We start from the raw sequence: 11,743 nt of genomic DNA, 5'->3' as shown, positions 1-11,743 counted from the left end.
AAAGACCAGAAAAGCTAGTCTGAGTCAACATCTAAAATTCTCTGTAAATTTTTTTTAAAGTTATAGTTCGATATTTATTATAACAAACTAGATTAAATGTTAAAGCAAGCAACATTTCCTTCCTTCCCTCCTTCCTTCCTTCATCATATGTATATGCTTGTCTTTTCTTTGCTTTTTGCGAAGAATGAAAATTTAGCTGTACTCATTAATGTTACAAGAATAACTTCCCGGCTGCCGACAGTTTCTTCTAAGTCAGAGAACCTCTATTGTCTTTCCTCTGGTAATAAATGATAATAATTAAAGGCAAATACACAATAATTAGTCACACTAGATTTATCCATCTGGCGTACCTGTATCCCATCACTGTGTCTTTGAAACAGATGACAAGCAGCATATTGCAGCACATCCTGCTAATGGGTCTAAGTGGGGAATGGGGAGGTAAAGAGGTCATTAAAAAAAGGGTCAGTAGCAAAGAGCAAGAGCATTATACATTTTTTTTTTTTGAAAGTGGTCATTGAGCATTTAGCTTTGTATCTTCCAAAAACATATGTGTATCCACAAGATAGTAGTAAACTAAAGTAGCTCACCAGGCCTGGGAAGGTCTATAGGCATTGTTAATTTCATTGTTTAGATCGCAGTCACCACGAGGATCTTCATAGTTACTGTTTATTGCTTTCTTGCTATCTTCCAGGCAGTGAGTTCCATTTTTAAGATATTTCTCTCTACTTCTGAAAATCTTGCAAGGTACATATTGAAATTATCTCCAATATATAAATGCAAAAATTGAGTTAAAGAGAGATTTAGCAACTTCTCCAAGACCATATTACCTCATAAGGACTGAGCCAAACATTAAATAAAAAGGCATTTTTGGAAGTTTGAATGAAGTGTGTTGAAGATGCTTGTTAATTATTGTAATTGAAGGTTGACTTTAAAATTTATGATTTTGTGGGGAGGGGCAAGTTTTTATGCACATATAGACTTTCAGAGTTTAAGTTAATATGGCCATCAGCCTTTTTGAAAGGATATAATGCTAAAAGTAAACATATGAACTTTTGTCAATGGGTGAGGCATGTCTTAGATTCCACTGGATAAGACTATTAAAAGTGCATTACAGGCCAGGTGCAGTGGCTTACCTCTGTAATGCCAGCACTTTGGAGGCTGAGTTGGGTGGATCGCTTGAGGCCAGGAGTTCAAGACCAGTCTGGCTAACATGGTGAAACTGTCTCTCCTAAAATACAAAAAACTAGCTGGGTGTGGTGGTGCACACCTATAATCCCAGCTACTCAGGAGGCTGAGGTATCTCAGAAGGTGGAGGTTGCCGTGAGCCAAGATTACAGCACCGCACTCTAGCCTGAGCGACACAGCGAGACTCGGTCTCAAAACAAACAAACAAAAAACCAAAAAAGTGCATTGCAAATGAATTCTTCTTTCTCTACAAATACAAGAGAGATGGCCATTCATGGGGGCTGTTGTGTCTCATATGTATTTTTCAAGGAAGAACAATATTACTCAATCTGGCAGTTGCTTCTATAAAGCGAGAAAGACCTACAATACATATCTCTTAAATTCACCAAGCATTCTCTGTATTCCTTTCATGTAACTGCAACCTCTATTCATGTTTTTAAGGCTAGAGATGCCCTCAATACACACATCCACATATACAAAATGGGCTGTCACCTGTCACTGCATCTGCTCACACTCTCTGAATTTATCACTAACTTCCCACAAATAAAAAATGGAGCTATTTATCAGCTTCTTTTTTTTTCAAAAGGTGACATTAGGCACTTCCAGATTATTAAAGATAACCATCTCATGTTTCCAGTGTTTCTCTGGAAGGATATTCTCTCTTCATTGTTGCAAGGAGATCTGCACATTATCTGAGGCCCATAAGATGGCAAGGAAATAAAAAGGTATGGTTGGAGATAAGACTTTCTGAGCCGAAAAAACTCATGAGTGCATGTTTAAAATAGCTGGAATGGGACATAGTACCTCCACTTGCTCGATATTAGAGGAAAATATAAGAAAAACAAGATCAGGGTTTTGCAATCAGTGTGAATTGTTATTCACCAACCATGTCTGAGTCTCAGCGAGTCTGTTGAAACACAGGGTTCTACAAAGACAGCAGCACCTGTTGCTGAGTGTGCAGTAACAGCCTCACCATGTAATCAAGGCATTCCCATCTGTGGCGAAATTTCCCAATTTTTCTTTTAAAGATCAGATCCTTCATTGCTAATGAGCTAACAGGAGGGATGCAATGTCTTATTCGATTGTGGCTTATACTGTGGCTGCAGTATAAAGTAGTGGGAATGAAAAATTAAAATCAGCTGAGGTTTTCCCCAGCTTCCAAGGCTGATGTTTCTTTCTTTCCAAAGTTTTGCTTTGCATGGATTTTCAAGGGTTCGTTACACATCAGGACATTAGGAGTATTGGCTTGATTGTGTTTCTTTCTTGTGCCAATCTAGTCACGGATCTGATTGAAGGATGCGAAATGATCCTGTGCTCTTTTCTACCTCTCAGTACCATGTCCAATTTGATAGCCAAGAACTGCAAATTCTGTGCCTTTAGTGATTTTTTAAAATAGATTTTCTCTTCTTTATCCCTATCACCAATATCTTAGGACAGATCTTTGTTATCTCTGTTTTTCTCTTCTTTCTTTTTTTCTTTCTTTTTCATTTATTTTATTTATTTTATTTTATTTTATTTTTATTTTTTTTTTTGAGACAGAGTCTCGCTCTCTCTCCCAGGCTAGAGTGAGTGCAGTGGCGCGATCTCGGCTCACTGCAATCTCCGCCTCCCGAGTTCAGGCCATTCTCCTGCCTCAGCCTCCTGAGGAGCTGGGACTACAGGCGCCTGCCACCATGCCCAGCTAAGTTTTTGTATTTTTCATAGAGACAGGGTTTCACCGTGTTAGCCAGGATGGTCTTGATTTCCTGACCTCGTGATCCACCCGCCTCAGCCTCCCAAAGTACTGGGATTACAGGCGTGAGCCACCGCGCCCAGCCTTTTATTTTTAATGTTTTTAAGACAGCATCTCATTCTGTCACCCAGGCTGGAGTGCACTGGTGCAGTCTCGGCTCTCTGCTACCTCCGCATCCCAGGCTCACGCGATCCTCCCATCTCAGCCTCTGGAGTAGCTGGGACTACAGGTGCACCCCACCATGACTGGCTAATTTTTAAATTTTTGTAGGGGCAGGGTTTCACTACATTGTCCAGGCTGGTCTCCAACTCTTGGCTCAAGTGATCCTCCTGACTCAACCTCCCAAAGCGCTGGGATTACAGGCATGAGCCACCATGCCCGGCATTTGTTATTTCTTGCAGATTATTATAGCAGCCTGTAAACAGTGCTACTCTTGCTCTCCATTACTCCCCAAGATTGCCTTTTCCTTTAGCTTTTATATTGCCTCCAGACTTTTATAACTATAAGCAGAATCACAGCACTACATAGAGACCTTGATCACAGCCCTCACATCCATCATTACCTCTGGCACCTCTCTGCTCTTAATTACATGCTTCTTTTTCAGTGACATTTTGCAGGCAGTCCTTGCCTTCTATCCACCCCGTCTCCCCACCAGCCATGTGCCTGTTGTATCTAATGTCTTCCTTCTTTGCTAGGGATCTCCTATCCATCCTTCAAGAAGTGGAGTGGAAATAGATTACAGTTCACTTGGTAAATGCAATGTTGATTGGCAATGTTTTCCTGAGTCTGTGTTCAGTAGGATTCTGATGCCGTGTCTGGGGTTGATGAGAATAGTGTGGAAGTAGAATTGTCTCCCAAGGGTGCGGAAGGGAGAAAGGTTGGCCTGGTTAAAATGTTACTCCCTCCATGAAATCTGCTCTAACTTCCCAGGAGAATTTATCGGCTCTCTCCTTCAGAAGGCTTCAGCACCTTTAATTTCTCCAGTCATAGTATTTGTAGTTATTGTAATTAACTTCCTATACATCTGTCTCTTATATTACACTGTGAACTTTTTCGGGGCTTATAGTGGACATTGGACACTTACTAAATATTTGTTCAATGACTGACTAGTTTCTTTTCTGACCCCACCTTAACATGGTTATTGAGGCGTTTTGGCAAACTATGGCCTGCAGGCCAAATCCAGCCCACCACATGTTTGTGTAAATAAAATAATATGGGAATAGAGCCGTGCCTAGTCATTTCCTTAGGATATATGGCTGCTTTCCTGCTACAGCAGTAGACAGAGCTGAGCAGTCATGCCACAGTCTCTATGGCCTGCAAAGTGACTATCTAGTCACCTACAGAAAAGGGTTGAAGACCCAGTTCTAGAGCTTAAAAACAAAGGCTGAGATCCCAAGTGTTGTACGTTTTTTTCCCAAACACAAGCTAGGGAACTTCTGAGCCATGGAATATAAAGTGTTCAGCCCAGTTGAAAAACCTCCAAGGTCAACATTCCTGCCTGAATTTCACTGGGTTCTGCAGCTTTCTAAACATTTTTTTTATTTTGCTTTCAGAAATGTTGTCAAAGGATGCTTCTTTGATTCTTGGAATAATCTTGATCATCAGTATTGCATTTGATAGCTCTTATGAAAACGTCTTGGTTCTGCGGCTGCATGCTGCACTGATTTTTGACAGCCTTACCAGCACTTTGCCTTGCATCTACTTGTTAATATAACAATGCTAAATGAAGAGCAGGAACTGTTTCTCTAACAGTCATGTGTCTTGGTTTCCTCCTTCTATCACTATAAGTTTCATCTCCTGACACAAGTTCAACTAGCTACAACTGAAATGACATAACTTCTCCCTAAACATTCGATGGTAAATTCACCTTACAGCCTAGTTGTGGAGTCAGACCATCTGTGTTCCCATCCTGGCTCCTTCAATAAATTACTGGCTGATAACCTTGGGAAAATCATGTATGTTTCTAGCCCTCGGTATCCTCCTCTGTAAAAAGGGGGTGGATGGCAGTAACAAATCTCTGTAAATTGTTGTGAAAAATCAATACAATCCATGAGAAGCACTTGGCAGAACTGCTGTCATAAGCATGCTGTTTGCTTTTTCTTTGTTTTCCTTTCATCATTCATGTTAACTCATCTAGCTTCTCATAAGGAATTAGGTTTATCAGTGTAAGTGTACCAACCTCCAGGTGTCAAAGTCATACCCATGACCTCTTTGACTTCTGATGTCATGAACACCATGGCATAGGGAAGCCTGAGGGGGCTGGATCATATCATTCTGAGAGTGGGCCTCAAGGTGGGCTTGTAATGGTTCTGAGAGGTCAGAGTAAGCCTCATAGTAACACACACTTTGGACACATAAAACGATACTCAAGACATCTGAGTTATCCAGTCTCCTCTGAAATTATTTCTAGATCTCAGATTGGAAGAAAAGTACTCTTTCTTTCTTTCTTTCTTTCTTTTTTTTTTGAGATGAAGTCTTGCTCTTGTCCCCAAGGCTGGAGTACAATGGCATGATCTCCGCTCACTGCAACCTCTGCCTCCCGGGTTCAAGTGATTCTCCTGCCTCAGCCTCCCAAGTAGCTGGGATTACAGGCACCTGCCACCATACCTGGCTAATTTTTGTATTTTTAGTAGAGACGGCATTTCACCATGTTGGCCAGGCTTGTCTTGAACTCCTGACCTGAGGTGATCCGCCTGCCTGGGCCTCCCAAAGTGCTGGAATTACAGGCATCAGCCACCACGCCCAGCTGAAAAGTACTCTGTCTTTCTAACAACCACAGGTATCCTAGTTCTAAGCTACGGAGCCTGTCTAGTCTGAGGTACACATTTTTGCTATCGCCCAAGTCCCCTAGGAACTAAAATGGCTGCATAATCTGGTTCTAACTGTCTCTCATTCTAAGCTGATTGGCCTGGAACCAGAAAAAAAACAGACAGAATAAAGAACAGATGAATTTCTACAGCCCCAACCCGCTTGAGCATTATTTTTCCAATTTCATCCTGGAAACCAAGTAAAAACATGTTTTGATTATATTTACAAATTTATCCAATCATCCTGGAATTTTGGACTACATTTTATGTTTGGAAAGGGACATCAATAAAGTGCCTTCTGGGCATGGAGCTTGCCTGAGCTTCAGGGGTTTCCTCTGTGGGACACCAGGCATGAAGGGGCGGCCAGGGCAACGCTGTCTCTCTCCTGCCTAGTACGTGCCACCCCGACATGCTTGACTCCTTTCTCAGGGGCCTCAATGCACAGCGAGGTCTTCTGATGTTGGTCTCTTTAAAAACAAATATTTATTGGAAGCCTGGACAATTGCAGCCCCTTCCAACTGTTGTCACTGTTGTGGGTTTCTCTCCCCTCAACCCATCTATCTTATTCTCCAGCAGAGCCATCTATCTGCAACACAAATCAGATTATGTCATTTCCCCTCTTAAAAACCATCAGTGCCTCCCAGTTCTTCAAAAGATGATGTCTTAAACCCTTTAGGAAGGCTCACCAGCATTCATGAGCTGACCCACCAGGGTTCCCTGGTAAATCTGTTCCTTTCTTAAAAACTTAAACTCAAGTATCTTCCTTCATTCCTTCTTTGGCATTCCATAACAATGGGTGCATATGTTTAGCACTAAAATACATTAAATGTCATAAAATAACCATTCAGGTAAGCACTAATCTCTGCTACTCTCTTTTAAACACCTTGAAGGCAGAGAGTATGCCAAACTTTTTGTATCACAGCTATTTGACACCAGGTTTGACAAAATTGCTGCTCTGTAGAAATGATGAATGAATTAATGCAAGATGTGGTGCTCCCGTAGAATCCTGCTTGCATCTCACTCACATAATCTTCACATTATATTTTAGAGGCGGGTCTCTTCTAACAGACTTCATAGTCCTTCAGGGTAGGAATTCTGTGTCTATCTTATCTACCACTGGCTCAAACTTCTATGTATTTCTGACATATGAGAAAAGCTCGACAGTGTTTTGTTGAGGAAAAGATTAAGTTTTTAAAGGTTAAAAATTGAAGAGACCTGGAATCTATGCTCAGACAACTTTCTCTTCAGTTGGATATATTAGATAGGATGCTGATATCAGGTAGGCTAAAGTCTAATGTCAGTTTAAAAGGGCTAAGATTTAAGAAAATGGCATGAAAGTGAAGCATGAGTATAGGAAGGGAAGGACAGACTACTTCTGGTTGCTAGAATTTATTTATTCAACAAATATTTATTGAATACCTAGTGTACACATGACACAGGATGCATGCTAAACTCTGGGGAGAGGAACAGACTTCTTCCCAGTTTTCAACAGCTCAAAGCTAAGCCCAACCATTGCCATCGTGTGGGGCAAAGGTGAGGACAGGGGATGAACTGGGCAACAAGGAAGCAGAGCAACACTCCTCAATCAGCCTGGGAGCTGGGAGACTGGAAGGATATAGGAAGGCCTGGACATTCAAAGACAGGTTTGGAAAAAACCTATGCTGATGTGGAAGGTTGGACAGCTCCTTAGTACTACCTGGAAACCAGGGGAAAAATAGGAGAAACATGACTAGCTTGGGAATTCCTTTGCGAGTCTTGATAAACGATTTTCGGACAGTTACTATTTCTCTGTCTGCTGCCTTCTGCCTGGCCTTAAGGCAGCCACCCCAGACAAGGCTAGCAGAGAGTGAGGGCTCTGAGAAGAGGAAAACAAACAAACAAACAAACAAACAAACAAACAAATCAGAAAGGCCAATCTCCAAAGAGAAGATTAGCCCTTAACCAATGTCCTCAAAGGGACCTAACGTAGAAGAGTAGAGAGTGTCAGGTCAAACTCTAAACTCCCATGAAAAACCGCTGCATGTCTGGTACTGATGATGTGAGCTTGGTAGATGTATAAGGCAGCATCCTTCTCTTTGAGCCGCAACTGGGTGCTGCTGGTTACTTGAAATAAATGTTGATCCTTAGATTTTGGCTTTCAGTTTTGAAAAATGTAAACTTCAATTACATAGTAATTTAGGAAACTCTTGAATTCTTTCCTATAAATCTCCTCTTTATGAGACTATTTGAATGTAGTTTCAAATGGAGCCGCTGATTTGTACTCTATGCAGAGCTGAGCAGATAGTAGGCTCCTGACAATGTTTTAAAAAATGAATTCTATTGAATAATTTTATATTTAGCTCCTGTTTTGTGATTGTCACTGAAGGTACAGAAAAATGAGTTAGATTTGGTATCTCTATTCAAAGAACCAAAACTCTAGTGGGAGGAAAACTGGAAAGAAGGTAAATAAGGAATATAGTAAATAGAGCTGCAAACAAATTGCTATAAAAATTCAGAAAAGCAAGAACAATTACATTTTTAGGACAATTAGGAAGGGCTTAAAAGAGAAGGCAGCATTTGAAGATCATTGGTTTGTCCAACCTAGATTTAGAGTTAAACATTTGTTACTCATCAGCCTAAAAATGCTTTATTGATATGTAACAATTATAATTTATCCCATGATTTAAATTGGAAATTAAGATAAGAAAGAGTGAAGAAGAGAAGAATAAGAAAAGAGAAGGAAAAGAAGAAACAACTTCTCAGATTTATTCTCAGAAAGTCCATCAACTTTCTTTATTGGCATTATAGAGGTTTCTAATAACAGCCAATGCTTTCTAAAGCTATGATCACATTCCACATCACATTTGTGTACTTACTTAGGACTTACAAAATTCTTCACTGCATGCTGTTTCATTTGGTTCTTTTATCAACATTACAAGATGGAATACTCAGGTAGCCCCGAAGTCGTTTCCCATATGCTGAAGTTCAGCAAGATTCATCTTCCAACCTCCTTCAACTGGTGGAAGAATAAAGACCATTCTAATGGCCGTCTTCCAGCTCCTTCAACTCGACTCTGCTGCTTCCCATAGAGTTTTGAAAAGTTCTTCATCTGGATTTGTTAAACAAGTAAATAATATTTCATAATTGCAAGAGCTTCTCCAAAATTATTTCATTTTTTAAAAAACACATCAAATTCTGTTTTATTTAGCCAAAATTGACCTCTCTTACTTTCTCTTATCATCACACTAGATCATTTGCAGAGTACTGTTCTTTAGTTTTTTCATTTCCATCTGGAAAACAAGAGTGCTATGTTAGAAAGAATTAAGTCCCTGAGAGTAGAAGTGTAAAAACAGTATACATTAGCTCCCAAAGGAAACATGAATTCTCAGATGATTTAAATAGTATGACTCCAACATCTGAAATGGAATAAAATCAAGGCTTGTTGACAAGAATGGAGGTCCCCCAACTTCATTAATAATGGATTGAAAATAGTTTTCTGGGTCCTTGTTGAAAAGGAGGCTGGGATCAGCATTAAGAATCTGTTTTAACTCACGATAGCTGATAGCTGCAAGAGGGATACAGTCAGATGGTTCTGCCCCAGGAGATCTTCATTCTATCTTATTCAAGACGTGTAGATGATGATGAGAAACTAAGAACTTATCCCCTTGTTAGCCCCTGGAATCTCATTCTTCTCTAGAGCACTAGGATGACTTCAGGCCTGTCATGTTAGTATCTTTCAGAGTAGTTATCTACTGTTGTCTCATTTATTATCTATCTTAATGTTTCTACTTACATTTTATTCTTTTATGTTTTGGGTTTTTTGTTTTAATTTCCTAGGAAAGAGTCTAAAGCTGAATTAAAGCAATTAAGAGTGAGATTGAAGCAAAATAACATTTCCCTGTGATGACTTAAAAGCATTTTTTAGCTCAAAAAAGTAATACTGTTTATTGTAAAACTTTAGAGAATACAGAAATTACAATGAAGAAAGTATTTACTATAACATTCACCCACAAAAATATATATTAGCAATATATATCCTGCTTCCTTAACATATGTATATGTAATTGTGTTTTCTACATTTTTACTTGATAGTATAGCAAGAATATCCTTTCCTGCTTCAACCTCCTGAGTAGCTTGGGACTATATGTGTGCCCCACCACACCTGGCTACTTTTTTTGTAGAGATAGGATCTTGCTATGTTGCCCAGGTTGGTCTTGAACTCCTGACCTCAGCCTCCCAAAGTTTTGGATTACAGGTGTGAATCACCATGTCCAGCTACTTTGTCAGTATACTTTCTCATAGCCAGGTGTATCATATTTAAACAGAAGTCCTGAGTCTTTCCCATAAAAACATACTTCTCCCCAAGTCTCCAAATCTAATAAATTGGTACCACTCTTCACTTGGTAGCTCTGGGACCAAACTGACTTATCTAAGATTATTTTCTTTCCTTTTATCCCAAAGGATAAGTCCTGTGGTCTCTACTTCTAGAACTTGTCCTGCATTCCACGCCTTGCCACCCCACCATCATCTCTGCTCTGGATTATGTACTGTGTCATTCCCCAACTAATCTTCTTACTTCCTCTGTCCCCTGGAGCCCTCCAAAACCCATCCTTCATAGAACAAGCCATAGGATGTTTTTATAAATCAGACCCTGCCCCTCCTCTGCTTAACACTCGCCAATCACTTCCTATTGCATTTGGCATAAAATCCAAATCCCTTGCTGTGGCTGATGAGCCTCTCCATTACCTGAGTCTGACTGTCACTGCCATCTCCTCCAGCTGTCCAGCTCTCCCTCATTCATTTTCTGAAACGATCAGCCTGTTTGTTGATTTGTTGCTCATTTGCTTATTGTGTGTTCGTTGCCTGTCTGTCTCCTCCAGATCATAAGCTCCGTCTCATGCCTGGGCCTGTCTTGTGGTGAATCTTCGCAGCCTGAGTGGTGACTGGCATACGGCTGGCACTCAATCAGCATTTGCTAAATGGATGAATAATATTCCATGACAAATTGTTTTAGCTATCCTTCAGTCTTAAAACATTCTTCTACTCAATACATTTATCCAGTTTCAAAAACACTGACATACTCTCACCACATTATCCCTCTGGTCTCAATACTAAAGTCTAATCTTGGCAGCTTGCCACGCCCCCATGGCTCTAACACACATAATACTTCAGGATTTGACCGCACAGTGCCTTCCCTGGCCACTGCCCAAGAGTCTCCTTCATGATAATTTACCTGTCAGACACACAGGTTACACCACTCTTCCCACCTCTGGGTATTTCCACTGGATGGCTCCTTGGCCTAGGAGACTGATTTTCTCTTTACCCTATCCCCGTGCTTCTATCTCTTCCTAAGGGAACCCCACAGCAATACCATGGAAAACCAGACAAACACAGGGCCTGCCCTCTGGAAACTTACATCTTGGTGAGACAAACAGTAAGTCAACAACCACACAAGTAAAACACAGCAATACAACGTCATAAAGAGATAGCCAAGGCACAGTGAGACATCAGTGAAGCCATCTTTGATAACGCGAGTGTTAAGCCCAGACCTGAGCGTGAACTATCACTATTCTTAATTTTTACTTTTCCTGATCTTATGCCATATGCTCCTTTTTATCATATTTAGGTGTCAGTTTTATCTTTCCTCTTAGTTTTTTGGCTGCAAAAGGGCTGATTTCCTGTGTGATTCACAGCACTGGCGCACCATATACATCTTCATCTATGAGGAGGGCAGGAGAAGGAGGTGGGGTCAGGGATGGGCAGGAGAGGAGTGGAGTCAAGAAGAGAGTCTTTCAGATTAGGGTGCTTGTGACTGAGAATTCGACTCTGAACATTACAATAATAAGGCAACATTTGGCTAAATGGTCTGAGCTGAAACTCAGCACAGGTTTTGTTGCCAGTGCAACACATTATTAATATTTTATGGATGTCACTCACCCTTTCCATAGCCTTAGAATTAGATCAGGCTGATGATTTTTGCATTATTTTTTTGCATCTGTAACTCAAACTGTATTAAAAAGAAAGGATTGCCTAGTGATCC

The 11,743-nt window shown here is 40.5% G+C and overlaps 1 long non-coding RNA gene across 1 annotated transcript; it reads right to left on the bottom strand.

Annotated features, from left to right (window-relative positions):
* Nucleotides 1–8,576: 8,576 nt before the first annotated feature.
* LOC117975957 (uncharacterized) lies at nucleotides 8,577–10,673 on the bottom strand. The gene is made up of 3 exons (XR_004666390.3): nucleotides 10,450–10,673; nucleotides 8,932–8,993; nucleotides 8,577–8,812 (listed from the first exon to the last, which is right to left on the bottom strand). It is a non-coding gene; the product is annotated as an uncharacterized LOC117975957 (long non-coding RNA).
* Nucleotides 10,674–11,743: the final 1,070 nt, after the last annotated feature.

The sequence above is a fragment of the Pan paniscus genome, chromosome 16 (assembly GCF_029289425.2).
Source record: "Pan paniscus chromosome 16, NHGRI_mPanPan1-v2.0_pri, whole genome shotgun sequence".
NCBI lineage: Eukaryota > Metazoa > Chordata > Mammalia > Primates > Hominidae > Pan > Pan paniscus.
Note: the sequence above shows the minus strand (reverse complement) of the source record. Positions and strands in the feature narration are given on the sequence as shown.